We start from the raw sequence: 16988 nt of genomic DNA, 5'->3' as shown, positions 1-16988 counted from the left end.
AACTAATGATTCCATCACACAACAGGACAAATTAGCACATTCTGATTGGTGTGGGTAAATGTCTTACCAATATTAATGGGCTGGACTTCGGATGGACACACACATTTCCATACTCTCCATTATGTGCTGGGCAAAGACAAGTCACTCCTTAAACCCCCATATTGAACTGAACTGAATTCCTTCAGCACCACCAGGGCGCAATGGAGGGACTGGCTCTGCCCCTTACCAGCTTTATTGCCCGGGGGGAAGCCTCCTGGGGCTTTAGCCTCCTCGAGCTTAGTGTGGGGCCAGTGGTCTAGGACAGGGGCTGCAGACTCCAGGCTCTACCCGGCCCAGGGAGGTGATACAAATGAGCACAGAGAACTGGAGAGTTTCTGCACAGTGGGAAGGGCTCTCCACCATTCAACTCCAGCTGATCTCTGCCATGGTGGAAACAAGCCTGGTCTTCATGGACCCTTATTTTTCACATGAAACCAGAAATCCAGATGATTTAAGTTCTTAAGTTTTAAATGGTGGCAACTAACTAAACATCTTCTGAAACACTGTGTCTCTGGGTCAATCTGGGTAAAGTCTGTAACTAGTCCAAGTCAATACTGACATTCATCTAAACAAGAAGGTGCAGTCAAAAATCATTGATCCAAGCACTAAGACACAACGCTGATCCAGAAATAGTTTCCAGGACTTTTGTGGAGATTCCCTTTCAGTTTAAATCAACCAGCATACCATTATTAAAGAAACTGCTCAGAACCTCACAGTATACATTTTGTATCCCATCCTTAATCTTGATTTCATCTTCTTTCCTATTCTCACTTTGCTTTGGTCCTAATTTGCTTTTCTTGTTTGAAGTTTATTTTAATGTATAGGTTTCTTACCGTAAAAGCCCCTTAAACCACCTCTGTAATATGGTGGGGTATAAAGAGACCCCTAAGATCCGTTAATGCTGTGATTATTCATTAACCAAATCCCCAGTTACAAGGTTGTAAATGGAAGCAAAGTGCTTCACAATAACAGTCTAGAAAATCATTCTTAAATAGTTTAGAGCAGACAGACTTAGCCTAGGGTTTGCAATACAGGGAACAATACATGTAAATACTGAAAGGGTCCCAGACCCAACCTGTCTCCCTATTGACCACAGATTCCTGAAATTAATTTTTCCAGTAGAAATGGATATTATGTTTATTTATTTATGGAATGAAAAAGCCCCAACACGTAAATAAAATCCCAGGTGATGTGAGGAAGTCAACGGGGTGGAAATATTTGCTGTTGACTTTTTCTATTCAAATGAGACCTAAAAAGCACAACAACTCTGACAACTGAGAAAATTATGAGACAGCATTTGACTAAGTATGACATTAATGAATCATCTACAGTCTGCAACTGCAGAGAATCAGCAAGAACATCACTTCCGTTTGCTACTCTCAGAGCAGACATTGGAGGAGATTCAGCCTAAACTCTGAAGGAAGCTAGGAAAATTCCTATGACTTCTTGTGAACTGGAAGAGTACACAAAGAGCACACTTCTAAGTGGAAGGTTCTAACAGTTCCATTAGGATGGAAACTGATTAAGAAGAAAATTCTACAGTATAAGAGAAAGAGATCCAATATTTTTATCTTATCGTTCCTGGGGGGGAAATATCTGTATAACATAGAAATACCAAGATCCAGGCTTCTCATAGCGTACTTGAAGAACAATCTTTAGCATAATGAAATTCCAGAAAATAAAATCATTTGGACAGTTTCCTGGAATTGATTACAATGGGCTTCGACCTATATACAATACTACAGGACAAGTTCTTAATCATTCATTAAATTGAGTACAAAAAAATGAAAATAGTCTGGGGGTAATCCTCTAAACTTGAGACTCCCTCTGCTTCTGACACCTAGCCATTAAACAAAAATTGCCTATAATGATGGAAAGAGGCAAAGGTGTGGAGAAGTCCAAAGACTGGCTGCTTGGCCACCGGGCCCATCTCTCTGCACTCTGCTTCTGTGGTTATCGGGAACTAACACTTGTTACTAGGTGCTTTCTCATTACCTAATTTAATCCTCCCCACAATTCAGTGAGGTAAGAATTCACACTGTAATTCTACAGGTGAAGAAACTGAGGCTCAGACAGCAGAAGAAATTCCCTTGGGTTCACACAACTAGGAGATGGTAAAGCAAAGATCTGAACTCGGGTTGGCCTGTTGCTGGAGTCCACGCTGTTACTGCCGGATTCCGTGCCTCCCTGAGAGCAGGGGGATTTGACTCTTGAAACGGCTCCAGGGATGGGAAGAAACAGAGGGTGTGGCCCCCTGTGAGCCAGGTGGGGACTGCAGTGATGCCATCGGGCTTCCAGAAGCACCCAGACCACCACTGAAGCAGGTTCTGTGATGTACACCTCGTTTCTCTTTACAATTTTCCGCCCCGCAGCTGAGCAAGCATCCCCATGCATTTTGCTCCTACCTCAGTCTCTCCCACCCCAACCATCAAACAACCACAGTCGCTGGATTTATTTTTAAAAGGACACTTACTGCACCCTTTCTTTAACTCAGTAGTTCCTCAGCTTGTGAGGGTACTGAACCTGACTGCCAGCATCATATACTGATAAGCGCTGCTGATTCATGTATAAATATCCGCCTTGTGGGTAAATATTTAACAGGCCTGCTATAGCCTGAATGCTGCCCTGATTGTGCTGAATAAACAAAGTCAAGTGCCATGAAATAAAAAGCTATTACGTTTTTAAAGGGTACAGGACGGAGGTCCAGCCGGGTGAGCTCTAATTATTTAATATTCATGAATCAAAAACTATTGAGTGGAGCACATACAACGAAAAGCTCAGCATGTGCAGAGATTGCAGGACTCCCTGAGCGCTTCCCAGGGGTGCAGGGCTGGCTGGAGAGAAGGCAGGGCTGGACTGACAAGCTCCGTGGTGGCGGGGAGGGGCAGGGGGGAGCAGGGCGAGCAGGGGATGGAAGGGACCACTGCTGTGGATTCTTCTGATCTCCAGACCCGTGAGGGGAGGAAGCAGGGTAAAAAGTGAGGAAAAGTCAACTAGAGCGGCGGGGGTCTCAGGCTGAGATTGGGAGGACAAAGGGGTGAAGGGGCCGTTTTGATGAGAAAGTACCTTACGTCTCTTTATGGACTGAAATGAGATGTGAAATTCGCTGCTAATTCTCAGACCTAGGAATTCAGAAACTGAATCTGTGGATATAAATTAGAAGGACAAGGCCAGAGTCTGAGAAACCTTTCCAACAATGGAGTTAAATAGACCAAATAGTAGCCAGAAAAACACTTCCAGGTCCGTCTCACTGGATCTAAAAATCAAATATAAGAATTGTCTGTGTTCACTGTATTGATGCGATTGTTTTCTATGCAAATACTGCTAATAGAGCCTTTTGGGAACGGGGCTCTGTCTGCAAATATTCAGAGCACTTGTAATATCGAAGACTTGACTTGGCTACGGTGCTACGGCACAAGGGAAATATTTTTGAGCATTTTGACATGGAAAAACGCAGGGAGTCGGCCTGTCTGAAGATCTCACTTGGGACAATGGGGTTTGATTTAACCCATTATGGAGCGGTAACTCCCTCCTCTCCGTGTGGGGTTTTACCTCACTGGCCAAATAAAATGAGCAAAACATGACCTCGCACTGGAGAAAATCAGAAGGGCCAGTGATTTTCAATTATAATTCTTGCTTCCGCCACATTTGTTCTGTTTGGTTCTACTCAATTTTCTCATCAGTGCCGTGGGATAACACTATTCTCAAAAAGACCCACCTCTCTCAAGTGATAAAGCAACAATGAGAATTAGAGTAATATGAAGAGAGCACCAAGCACTCTACGAGTGACTTTATTCTAAAATGTCTCCTGCTTGTGTACGCTATGGTCCAGGGTTATGCCAAGGCCCTGTTAGAGACACTTGGATCAGCGTTACCATCCTGCTCTGCCTCCGAATCGGGTTCTGAGGGAGAGGAAGATGATCTGGTTGCCTCCTCCACAGGATGATTCAGGGGAGTGTTGGAGGGTGAAGCACTGACAGGGGGAACTTCCAGGATGGTAGATGGACTCAAGCTGCCATGAGCCCCCAAGCTAAGACACATCCTAAAGAAAGGTGAACTCTCAATTGAACTCAACAAACACTCACTGTGTGCCCAACTCTGTGTAAGGACTTCAGTTTCCTGTTCTGGATCTGTATTAGGGCACTACTGCTAATTCCCTTCAAGGTAGAGGAATGCCAAGCCCTCAGGAATCTGGGGCACTCTATAATGCCAGAGTATGTTTCCTGGTGGCCTGCCAGGAGACCCATTACAGCAAAACACAAGTCACTGTGATTTACTGAGCATCTGCTTTAGCCAGGCACTCTACTAGGCATTTCATTATCTCTAAACCTCATAACAACCTGGCCAAGTAGACCTAAGTAGTCCAATTTACAGAAGGGGTCACTGAGATTCTAAGGATCCAAGTGTTTTTCCAAGGTGACCCAGCAATTAAGCTGCAGAGATGGGCTCAAAACCCGGTCTTCTTGGTTCCAAGGTCTACATCCTTTTTCGTCAGAAAGTCTTTCGTAGAAAGACAGTGTGAAAAATTTAAAACTCTACCCCCCATGTCCTGAAACAATGGTTTAAGTGGCTGAAATTATCCTCAAAAAAGCTTAGATCCATGAAACTCAGCACTGTGTCATCTCATTTGTTCTTGTCTTAAGATATCATATGTCACAACAAGTTAACTTGTAAGACAGAGAAAAAAAGTCCTATCTAGCCTCTGAAAACCCAGCAGTGCACAGACAATACATTAAGGAGAGACTCTGGTTTGCTGGTTTCCCCATCTGGATTTTCTTTGTGCGAGTGAAGCATTTTCTAGAGATGTTGTTAGCCCCTGTCTCATTTCATAGATTCAACATTAAGCCATCTCAAGAGTCTCTTGATACCTCAGTTAAACAAAACCAGGGTCTAAATCAAAACTGAAAAAAATCTCAATGAGTATAACAGGAGAAAAAATAAGAGATCCGAGTGACAAATTAAGTTTACAAGTAGAAGAAAATCTGGGAAGTCAAACTGGATGAGGCGTTCAATAAGAACTGATGGAGGCCTGGCCATGTTGCATTTGTGACTAACCCAGTATTTCCATTAAACATGCTTCACAGTATATAGCAGGTCTTTATTAGAGTACTATATCCCATTTCTTGTTTCCCATTTTTAGAGGGACATATGAGAATGGAAATGTTCTGAGACCATGATAAATATGAAATGTTCCTCTGGAGCAAAGTCTAAAAAGAAGCTGAAACTGTTAAGTGAAATTACTTAGCAAGTTATGGAATCATTAAATAGAGTGACTTAAAAATGTGAAGACATACTCTATGGACTATTTGAATCAGCTGTTCCTTGCTTATGTACAGTATACATGAAGAGTTTAAAATATGATGGATTTCATTGGTATAGTGAGTGAATTTTCCACAGGATGGGACAGGAATAATAACTCCATTTAAGGAGCACTAGGTATCAGGCATTATGCTAAGTGCCCTCCCGTATGACATCATCTCTGCTTCATACAAACCTGCGACAGAGGTCCCATTTTACAGATGGGAAGGCTGGAGCTTAGAGAAGCTACAGAACCTCTCCAAGGTCACGTGGGTGGTAAATGGCAGAGAGGCATCTAAATCCAGGTGTCTCTGACCTAAATCTACCCCCCCCCCGCCGCCACTTAGGCCTTCAGGTACCACTTTTGTGATTTCTGACGCAAAAATCTATCTGCAGACCTGACATCTGGTTCCACGTGCATCAGGTTCACAGGCTCCTTGTGGCTTGGATAGTTCAGGCTGAACCACAAAGGCTGTTTCCAGGAACATTTATTAAACTGGTTTAGGTACCTAAACCGAAGCAATGAAGGCCTTTTTCATTCTTGGCAAATGAACCCCAGGAAACCCAGAAGAACTCTGAGGGCCAGAGGACCTGACGGGCAACTCCCAGCAGATAGGAGGTGGCATGCAAGCAAGGAAACCTGACATTAAAAAAAATACAAAAGATGGGAATATTGTAACTGCAAACAGAATATGTCTCACGACATGAACACTAACCAAGCTTTTGTTCAGAAATGTGTTTTTTAAGTTTGTTAACATCTTAAAAAAGCCTTCAAGGGACAGCAACCTTAACAGATGTCCACCATCAGGATTCTGTTGGCATGTGGAAAAGCATTTAAATCCCCTGAAACAACAATGGACTTAGCAGATGTTCTATTAAGGTTTGGGATGAACTACTTACGATGATGCCTTGGCCGTGCAAGACATGAACAGGCGAAGCAAGAGAAAAGCTTCTGATCCCTGGCCTATTATCTGCAGTTGATTCCACCACAATTTCTTTAAGAAATGGAACTATTTTCAAGCATCAGGCATCGAGACTGAGTATATTTTACTACGAGTTTGTTAGAAATGTACAACTCAGACCCCAGTGAATGGCTTTATTGCTCTATTATCCAGGTACAGGTACAGGTTACTTTTCCTATGAAGTACTTTTATAACATATTTACTGGGAAAAAAATCAATACATACATACATCAAATCGTCACATTGTATACTTTGAAGAACTTACAACTTTGTCAGTTATACTTCAATAAAGCCAGTAAAAAAATCAATGCATACCATAGTTAACCTCAGCTAAATGCACAAGCATTTTTATACCTCCCTCCTCACTGCACACTGGTTTTAATGGTCAAAGGAAATGCAGAGAAAAGGGAAAAAAATGCCTCTGCCTGTGTAGGGCAGAGAAGGATATCCACCTGATTCCTGTTTACTATTTTTTACTAGAGCCTCAGGCACACAAACAGCATTAGGCAACTTCATGCACACATTGCTGGTCTCTGTGCTCCAAGAGCTAATCTGTAGGAAGCTGCAGTTGGGCTTGTGCACACAAAAACAAGCAAAGATACCAGAAGACGAGATTAGCTAGGGTGCCGGTACATAACACTTTATAATTTGTTTCCAAAGTGCTCCTCTTTTTTTTTTTTTTTTTTTTAACAACAGCCTTACAAAGTTGGTAGCAAGTCTTACTACACTCATTGTAGAAATGAGAAGACTGAGGCCTGAGATGGATGACTTGCCCAAGGTCCGACAGCTGGAAACAGTGAAACGGGCTTGTGATTTTTTTCTCTGCACTAGTTCTCATGACGGTGTGAGAAGAACCTGGGGAGCCTGTTAAAAACTCAAGATACCCAGGCACCATCCCAGAGAAGCCGATTTATTAGGTCTGAGATGGGACCTCGGAATCTGCATTTTAAGAGGTTCCCTAGGGGATGCAGGTGCAGGTGGTCCTCACACCATTGCTCTGTACCTCATGCCGAGGGTGCACACCTGGGACCAGGAATGGGGAAAGGTATGGTAAAAGCAAATTTGCCTCCCATCCCTGGGGCATTAGGTCACTGACAATTTGAAAGGCACTGTGGACAAGAAGGTGAAGGAAACACAGACATGCTCTTAAGGAGTAAGGTGTAGTGTAGGAGTATAAGATACTTATGGAAACAACTAGAAAAAAGGTGATTACCACTGAGTTTATTCACAGGCAAAAGGCAGTGTAGTTACATGTGGGTAACCAGAAGACGAGGCGAGGGAGTAGTCAAATCAAGACTGGGGACTGAAGTAAGGAGGCCACAGATTCTACTTAAAAGGGCAAGGCACTGGATCAAAGGCTAGAGACTCTGTGGGCTGCAGACCATGGATCCCGGACCACAGTGAGCAGCTTTTGCCCCCGTGAGAAGAGCACCTTTCACACTTGAGGCTGCCCAGGAGAGCTACCTGTGACAGGGCAACTGCCTGGAGAGGGAGGAAGAAGATACAATGGTAGATCTTGATGCATGCCAGTGGTGACCTGGGCAGGAAAGAAAATTTGAGGTTAGAAAAGAAGTTCTGGGGACACCTGGGTGGCTCAGTCAGTTAAGCATCTGCCTTCCGCTCGGGTCATGATGTCGGGGTCCTGGGATCGAGTCCCGCATCGGGCTCCCTGCTCAGCGGGGAGTTTGCTCCTCCCTCTCCCTCTGCCTGCCGCTCCCCCTGCTTGTGCTCCTGCACTCTCTCTGACAAATAAATAAAAATAAAATCTAAAAAGAAAAGATAAGAAAAGAAGTTCTGTTTAGTCAGAGAGTAAGAGATGTCCTGGAGAGAAGGAACAGTCTGAAGTTGGAGACTGAATCTCAGCCAGTCTCAATGCTTAACATGTCTCTTTTATACTGACAACTTCCAAACTTATACTCTAGCTCAGACCTTCCCTTAACCTGGGACTCAGCCGACTGCCTACTCCCTGCCCGCCCCCCCCCCCCCCATGTCTAAATGTCTAAAGTGCGTTTCTGACTCCACCTGCTCACGGCAAAGCCCGCCTGCAGCACCTCCCGCTCCCGCCCTCGTCCAGCAGCCAGCCAATGGCAGCTCCGGCCTACTGGTTCCTCAGGCGTCCCGGGCTCTTCTCTCTCACAAGCCCCGTTCAGTCAGCCCTGCCCAGGCTCCCGTAACTTCTCATCTGGATCCCTGCGCCATGGACAGGCCGGGACTATCCCACCTCAGACAGCTGGCCCGGTCCTTCCGCTCTTCTCTCTTCCCAGCCATCTGCGGGGCTTGCTGTCACACCCGCTTCAGGGCTCCCGCAAATATCACTGTCCTCGTAAGACTTCCTGAACCCGCTACTTGTAACAACCCACCTCCATCCCAGGTATCCCGCCGTCTTTGTTTTACCTTTCTTATGGCATACGCGTCCAGAAGACACTCCCCATACGCTCTTTGTTTCTTGTCTCCCCCCAGCACCCTTCACTAGAATGGGGACCTCTGTCTGTTTTGGTCCCTGCCGTAACACCAGAAACAGGAGTAATGACAAATTCATAGTAGGCACTCAATAAATATTTGTGGTATTAAAGTCAAATGAATGTAGGGAAAGATACGGGAGTCCGATTTCCAAAATGGACATTAAAAGTCAGTAAATGTATACATCTTTTCTGAAACCATCATTGTGAAAGGGCCTAGGACAGGGGTCAGCAAACTTCGTCAGTAAAGGGCCAGGCAGTAAATGGTGTCGGCTCTGTGGCCACAGTGTCTCTGTCGCAACCGCTCAGCTCTGACGCCGTGGCATGAAAGCAGCCACAGACAATACGTAAACGGGTGACGCACTGGGTTCCAATGAAATTATTTATGGACGCTAAAATGTGGATTTCATAAAATTTTTACACATCACAAAATATTACTCTTTAAGTGTTTTTCTAGCCATTTAAGAAATGTGAAACATCACTCTTAGCTCATGAGCCAAACAAAGTGGGCTGTAGTTTGCTTGCTGGCTCTCGATCTAGGATCATAGGATCATTTGACAGTTCTAGGGATGCTGAAGATAGGGATGTATCCAGGAAGAAACAGAGGCAAAAAGACCTGGAGTAGGTTAGCAAAAACGAAAAGCAGCCCCTTTGGTCAAACCTCTTACAAACTACGCTCGACCAGCAGGGCAACTGCAAGCATAAGTCTTCTTTAGGCAAAGGTGAGGTGAGCGTTAGGCACCTCGAGGCACCTCGTGGACTGTGGGAGTTCTCATAATGATACTGGATTGGAGCTGTGCAAGAGAGCTATTTCTATCATCTCAAATGAAGCTTGAGGCATATTCTGGTGCTTTCTACTTCTATGCTAGGTGAAAAAGCTGCCTACAAAAGCCTTCCTCCCACCCAAAATACTAGCTGTTAGTTGGTGACTGATCCTCAGAAATATTAAGATGAATCATATATGCTCTTTTCACAGTGCAAAAAGAGATAATTTTAAAACTCAGAAAATGTCACTTTGGGTAGTCACACACCATACAATTAGAAAAGCTGCCCAGCTTGAAAATTGTAAATAAATAAAATCCTGTTCTTGCATGGAAACATTTTTCCTCATTTAGATTCCGATGCTTGTCTTAGGACTTGCCTCCAAGATTGGCTGGTGTTAAAACGTGTTCAGTCCCATAATCTGATGATGGAAGGCAGGCTTTGTTCTCCACCCCTCTTCCCTGGGGCCCTCCCTGGCTAACCCTGCTGGTCTTGGTAACCCACGGCACTCAGCTCTGACTTTCTCCAACTGCTGTTCTTCTCACCTATAGGCAGCTTGTGGCCTCTCTCTCTCCTGCTCTGGGTTGGCCTGAAAGGTGCCAGCTAACAGTGGGCTCAGTCTGGACCCAAGCACAGGGAAAGGAATCCCGCGTTTCTTTCTTTCTCCTGCTTCCAGAAACAGGTATTTTTGTCTTTGATCCCTAAGCTCTGTTTTCTTTCTCTTGTTACTAAACAGTTCACTCCCTATCTCCTCCTGGCCCCTCCCTTGCCCTTTTTTGCAACTTCATCATTTTTCCACACTGCACCGTTTGGCACAGGAGAAGGAGGGAACCACATCAAATAAAGGAATGCAACCATAAAAGCTGCCTTGAGAAGCAAAGCCCGGATTTTTGTTTTGTTTTGTTTTGTTAATTTACCGTTTTTGGACTTGTTCTCCCATAATCAAATCCTCCCTATCGTGTTAACAATGTGGTAGTGTGTCAATACATTGGAATTTTGCTTCAATCAGCAACCCAGAGCTTAATAGGAAAATGAAGCAACAAAATGCTGGTCTTACTGTTAACCTTAGGCCAGGCCTGTACTTAGGATGGGGATGTTGGCTTCTTGATGGTATGCGGGCCAAACCTTCACTGTTTTGTGAGGAGCTTGGGGCTGTCAGCAGAAGCCTAAGGCAGTGTCTTGGGCATTACTTAGACATGCTTCTGCCATCACAAGAGGGACAATCACTCCAAGGACACTGACTGAAGCATGAAACACCCAAAATTTTAGTAAGCCAGAGGAAGTTTAGACTGAATTCACCTGCAGAAATTTAAAAAAAGACACATTCGGGGAAGGAACAGACTGGGTAAATAAAATGGACAATAACTTAGCAATAAAAAGTAACAAAATATTCAGAATGAATGAATGAATGACACGTTCAGCTTAGTGGCAGCCATTCCTGGGTCTGGCTTGGTGACACTCAAGTCACCAAGACTATGATGTCTATAGTTCTCACAAAAGGGCTTGTGTAAAGGTCAAGTGTTGTTTTGTTGTTGTTCTAAATTAAAAACATGTGTCCAACACATAAACCATTTAGGTACAACAAGAAGGTGCCACAATTCCAAAATTTTTGGAAGTCACTATTCCATTTCCTCGGGAAGTATGTGTTAAGAGTCAATGTTTAATAACAGCTGATTGATAATATTCATCATAAATGAAAACACCAGTTAGAGGTGGAATACTTTTGATGTGGTGATTTTATCTTTTGTGACTAAGTTAGTCAACTAAACTGTCCATAACACGAAGGTAAGTATTTTTGTTGTGATTTTGGTTTGGTTCACATGGAACTGTCACAGGCCACTTTGGTTAACGTTGGAAATTAGCCCATCTTGAACATCGTCTATAGCATATATAAGCAGTCAACAGACGGGCCACTAGGCAGTGATTCTCCAACCTTATCTACCCCAGCACATCCACATAACATGGCATCCCTCCAGCGATTCTCTTGGGGAGAAGGGAAGGGGTAGAAGAAGTCGTCTCTCTTCTCTCATCCCCATTCCAGGGTAGCATACTAGAATCTCAGGGTGAAGAAATGTGTGAATTGAAACAAAACACCTTGTAGTTGGTTCTGATATGGACTGATAGCACAGATTTTTCAACCGCCCCCAACCCAACATGAGAATCACTGTCTCGAACATATAGAAGGAGGAGTCTTTTATCCTCAGGAGCTGAAGACCTTCACGGCTAACAGGTGAAATGGCTGGTCTTCCAATTTTGGCAGTGTTCAGCCTGGCCCCAGCTCCACCCTGGAGAGCCAAATTGCCCACGTCATTTCAGATGCCTATCGATCTTCTTGCCCCCTCTCCAGTTCCTCCTCCCCACCTTAACACCGTGGCTGCCCAAGATGACCGAGAGGATGATAACGTTAACACAGTGGATGACGAAGAGAAGCAGGAACTGCGGGCAGGTGCTTGCTTAAAAGCACCCCGTCTACTCTGCCTTCTGCTGCTGCAGCTGAGGTGCCCGGCCCTGCCGCCAGCTACGGCACCAGGGAATGGCCACAAATGTGCGGGCACGATGTCACCACCGGTCTAGCAAAGCAGGACACAGACAGTGGATAGAAGCACGGCTGCCCTCCATAGAACCAGGCCCCACCTCCAGGCAGTATGCTCCCAAGTCACCTGGAAAGCAGAGGCAGGCATTTTCTGGAGTGCACTGGGCAGAGGAAGCTGAGGAAAAAGGACATCTGGGAATTTGCAGAGATGAGGGACTGAGGAGGCTATGAGCACAGTCAGAATTCTAACAGAAATAACATGCATTCAGTAGATGCCTGTCATTTAAAAAACATTTTATCTTACTAAATTAACTGTTTACTTACTAATGGAGAAAGTGGGAGTTCAGTTCTGTTAATATCCATCTGTGCAGAACCGGGAGCCTGTTTCTGAGTACCACTATTTACCTGTGTCTTTTACTTAAAAAAGAAAAAAGAAATATATATATATATATATATATATATATATGTCTCCATTGGTTTAAGCACTATTTTTATCAAATTCTCTAAAATAGATGGTTCAAAACAGCCACGACAGTAAACAAGGGCCTGCATGCCCAGACAAAGACTGCAGGGCAGGCCAGGGGGGAGAAGCAGCAGGAGGCCCAGGAGGCATGCCCCGCTCTAGGCAGCTCAGGGGAATCTGGGCTTGTGGGGAGCTTCATTACCCCGCAAGGCAAATGTGTTTGCTTCTTTAACCCAGTGGCACAGATGCAACAGAAAGAGAGAGGCTTAGTCAGGAAGGGAATAGGTTCTGGTAAATGTAGACAAGGATGACGCCAATTTCACTGGCCAAATATAATTGGGTTTGGCCTATTAACTTGTTTGAAACTCACTTTCTTGATTGCTTCAGAGTTTTGATTTTTCTTAAGCTTTCCAAAGTACAATACTCAAAACTTAGTAACAGAGCAATATTAACAGCAGAGAGGGGAATGCAAACATGACTTATTCAACAAGCTGTAGGGCTGAACCATAGCCACTCAATCCTGACTCTGTCTCAGAATGGCATCGGGGCATCGATGGACCTGAAATAATTTTACCCAGACCCACATGGAAGAAGGACATGCTGACCGGACCTCTTGGTGTAAGGATGCAGGTCCAGACACTCTTAACTCTCAGGAGTCCTGGTACTCTCCCAAACTAACAACCCCATGGAAGTCCTAGGGACATTTACACTCTTCAAGGAGAAAGGCAGGGAGGGGTCCACAACTTCCGTGCCGCCAGGCAAACCCTGAGCATCAAAGTCTGCAGGGCTCAGCAGTTCACCGAAGAGCCTCCAACCACTCAGAGGATCAGAATCCCTCTTTCCCAATCAGACAGAGAATGCTTCTCAGTATGAGCTGTGGCGAACTGAGGACAACTCACTTTTGTGGGTGCGTTCTCATTTTGCTAGGAACTAACCAGGGCTCAGGATCACTTTAGAGCAGGGGGAGCCCTGAAGCCCACTCCATCCCATCCTCAAACCCAAGCTGCAGCCAGGCTCATCACCTGAGCAGCAAACACTCCAGTGTCCTCTAGACTCAACACGTGGATCAGGCATATTTGGAGACGGGAGCCTCCTCAGAAGGGTGAGGACTGAGCCAATGCTCCGAGAGAATGTATGACAAGTTCACACGGGTAGAACGAAATCACAAATGTAAGCGAGTTTCAACATGAAACACCCCAATCAAGGAGCGAAACACATGAGAGTAAACCTTCCAGTGGAGAACCACGTAGCCACTAGGTAAGAATGAGAGTGACCTACAGGTCAGGGTCTAGAAAAATGACCGTGACATATTGTTAAAGGGAAAAGCAAGCTGCAGAATAGTATGTATCATGCCATTTTTTATGGCTAAATGAAAACAACAACAACAAAAACCCAAAATCAGCTAAAAGGAACAACACTGTGAAATATTACATCTACATGTTGTGTATTTTCCGGTAAGTCACATTTCCCCTCTGCCTTTTCACTGAGGTGAAGGCTCGAGGCTCACTGCCCCGAGGAAGGGGGTGGCACCACACACAGGTCAGAGACGCCCCCCGCATGGGGAAGAAGGGAGGATACAGCACTGAGGAGGACAGCCCTCAGACAGGAACAGAAAGACACAGAGGTGGAAATGGGTCTCAGAGACCTTCTTTGAGCCTCAGAGGGGAGAGAGAGCAAGACAGCGAGAACAAGAACCAGTGGTGATGAAAGGATAGACGTTCTGGATTAACTGAGGGAAATCCAAAGGGAGAGGGGTTTTTTAATTTCACTGCCCACTTGGAGACGAGGAGATCATGTTGTCGAGTAATCTTCAGGGTAAGACAGAGTTGCTGTAGGACAAGAAGGACATTTTACCTTGTATACTTTGTTATTCGATGGTACTGGAATTGGTACTGGTGGCTATAACTGGCACATATTACCTTGGTAGCAGAGAGAAAAAGAAAGAGAAAGAGAAACCAAGGTATAAAATAAGTGAATGCAAAGCATAGAAGGTATTGAACTTGGTGAGCAAAGATGTAATGGGAAGGGCAACGACCAACCAAATGGATGAAGTCCCTGAGTGGTATGCAGAGTACTTACACAGTTTGCTTCTGGGACTGGGACCCTAAAATTCCCAAGGGCTGTGGGGAGTCCACATTATTGATCTGAACTCTACTACTATTTAGAAGAACAGTAGTGACAGTTACCACACACTGAGCACTGAGCATTTTCCATGAGCCAGGCATTGTACCGAAAGTCTCCATATGTTAGCTTTATTTACTCCTGACCAGAGCCCTCTAAGGCTGATGTGTTTTACAGATGGACAGTAAGGCTTGGCAGGTTAAGTAACTGACTCAGTTAACTCATCCAGTAAATGATAAACACTGGATTGAATCCAGACATTCAATTCCTGAAGCCACATTATTTCACCACTGCTCCATACCCTGCCTCATACCACAGACCATCTGGCTGTGGGGGCTTTAGTGATCGCTTAGCTCTCCCGGCATTGTTTTCTTATATGCACAGTGGGGATGGGACCAACTAACTCTCAAATCCTTTTTGGTTCTATCATTGTACCCTGGTCTAATGTAGCAGTGTAGCATTAGGTAGTTTTTTGGATTCAGAATCCTAGGAGCCTGTCTTATTAAAGAAAGCTTTAGAAATCCTGTAACAACGGAGAGATCCAATCTTAGTACATAAACTTTCCTGGCACAAAATTAAGGAAGGGTGAAAGCACATGATGAAGAAGCAGGAGTGCTAGGTGCTGTGAAAAGGGAGATGCTACATTCAGGAAGCAGGAACACTGAGCCATGCCTCTCCACGTATGATCTTTCTCACCAGCCCTGCATGCCTGGAAGTTCCTGCAGCCAACAGTACCCCAGTTTCATTTTGCAACAGGGACACTTGGACACTAAGCCCTACATGTTTGCTTGGCTCCTCGGCAGCCTGCCCACCCCTTCGGGCACTGCTGTTGAGGCCTGTGAATACTACATATTCTTCTCAGTCCCTACTCCTGCCTATTCCTTTCAACTAAATATGAAACGATCTCTCACTGAATAGTTTCTTCACTTATAATCCTCTGCCCGATGTTTTCTCTGATTAAATGGAAGCAAGCCCCTCGCATAAGCCTGGAACAAGGGTAGGCATTTGCAATGCAGAATAATGGCTCCCGAAAGATGTCCAAGCCCCAATCTTCAGAACCTGTGAATATGTTACCTTACATGGCAAAAAAGCCTTTGCAAAAGGTTAAGGACCTTGATATAATTACCCTGGATTACCTGGGTGGGCTCAATCTAATCACATGAGTCCTTAAAAGTAGAAGAGGAAAACAGAAGAGTAAATAAGAGATGTGACAACAGAAGGGACAGAAAACATGGGAGGCAAGAGGGACCTGTTGCTGGCTCTGAAGATGGAGGAAGATGGCCACAAGCCAAGGGATGCAGGCAGTCTCCAGAAGCTGGGAAAGGCCCTCAGCTGACCTTCAGCAAGGACATGGATCCCAGTCCTCTGACTGTAGGCAAATGGATTCTTCCAACAACCGGAGTGAACAAGGGAACAGATTCTCCACTAGAGCCTCCAGAAAGGAATATAGCTCCCTAACACCTTCTTTCTAGCCCAGTGACACCTGTACTGGACTTCTGATTCACAGGGCCATAAGATAATAAATCTGTGTTGTTAAGCCGCTACATTTGTGGTGATCTGTTACAGCAGCAACAGAAATCTAATACAGCACTCAAAATACAATTGTTTTTTGGAGGTGAGGTTATCTTTCTTTATGCAACAAAATAATGACGGAAATGGCGTATGTCCCATTAAACACAACAGAATCAGTAAGTCTTTCTGATACGAATAGATAAATGAATAAATAAGTAAACAAAGAAAGCTCTTCTTTAGAACTGAAAGCCAACTAATAAATGTAAAAGGAGAGATGAAGCTAGAAAATCATCAATGGATGTTATAGCTAGTGGGTGAAAGTATGATGAGGATATTTACATAGTCTCAACATATCTCCCCATAAATTTCTTATTAATTACAAAAAGAAAATTAGTAACATTAAAAAAAACCTGGTGGACACCACCTTAACTGAGCGACCAAAGTTAACATCACCAACTTGGGGCAAACTGGTGTCATGTGACTCAGGACACACATCGTGTCTGTGCACTGCTGCCAAAAATTCATAACCTGAATCTAATCATGAGGAAGCATCAAAGACACCCAAATTGAGGAACAAAATAATTGGCCTGTACTCTTCAAAACTGTTCAAGGTCAAGAAAGATAAAGACTGAGAAACTATTCCAGACTAAAGAAAAATAAAGAGGCATAACAACTAAAGGCAATGTGTGATCCTGGCTTGGATCCTGGACCAGGGTAAAAAATAGCTAACAGGGATATTATTGGAACAATTGACAAAATTAGAATACAGATTGTGGATCAGATAATAGCACTGTGTCAATGATACATTTCCTGATTTGATAACTGCACTGTAGCTGTAA

At 44.4% G+C, this 16988-nt stretch overlaps 1 protein-coding gene across 1 annotated transcript in view; it reads right to left on the bottom strand.

The window, feature by feature from the left end:
- The window catches only part of BABAM2 (BRISC and BRCA1 A complex member 2), a 394365-nt gene that overhangs the window by 85775 nt on the left and 291602 nt on the right, over nt 1-16988 (bottom strand).

Source organism: Zalophus californianus, chromosome 8, assembly GCF_009762305.2.
Source record: "Zalophus californianus isolate mZalCal1 chromosome 8, mZalCal1.pri.v2, whole genome shotgun sequence".
Taxonomy (NCBI): domain Eukaryota; kingdom Metazoa; phylum Chordata; class Mammalia; order Carnivora; family Otariidae; genus Zalophus; species Zalophus californianus.
The sequence above is the reverse complement of the archived record's forward strand: the minus strand, read 5'-3'. Positions and strand labels throughout refer to the sequence as shown.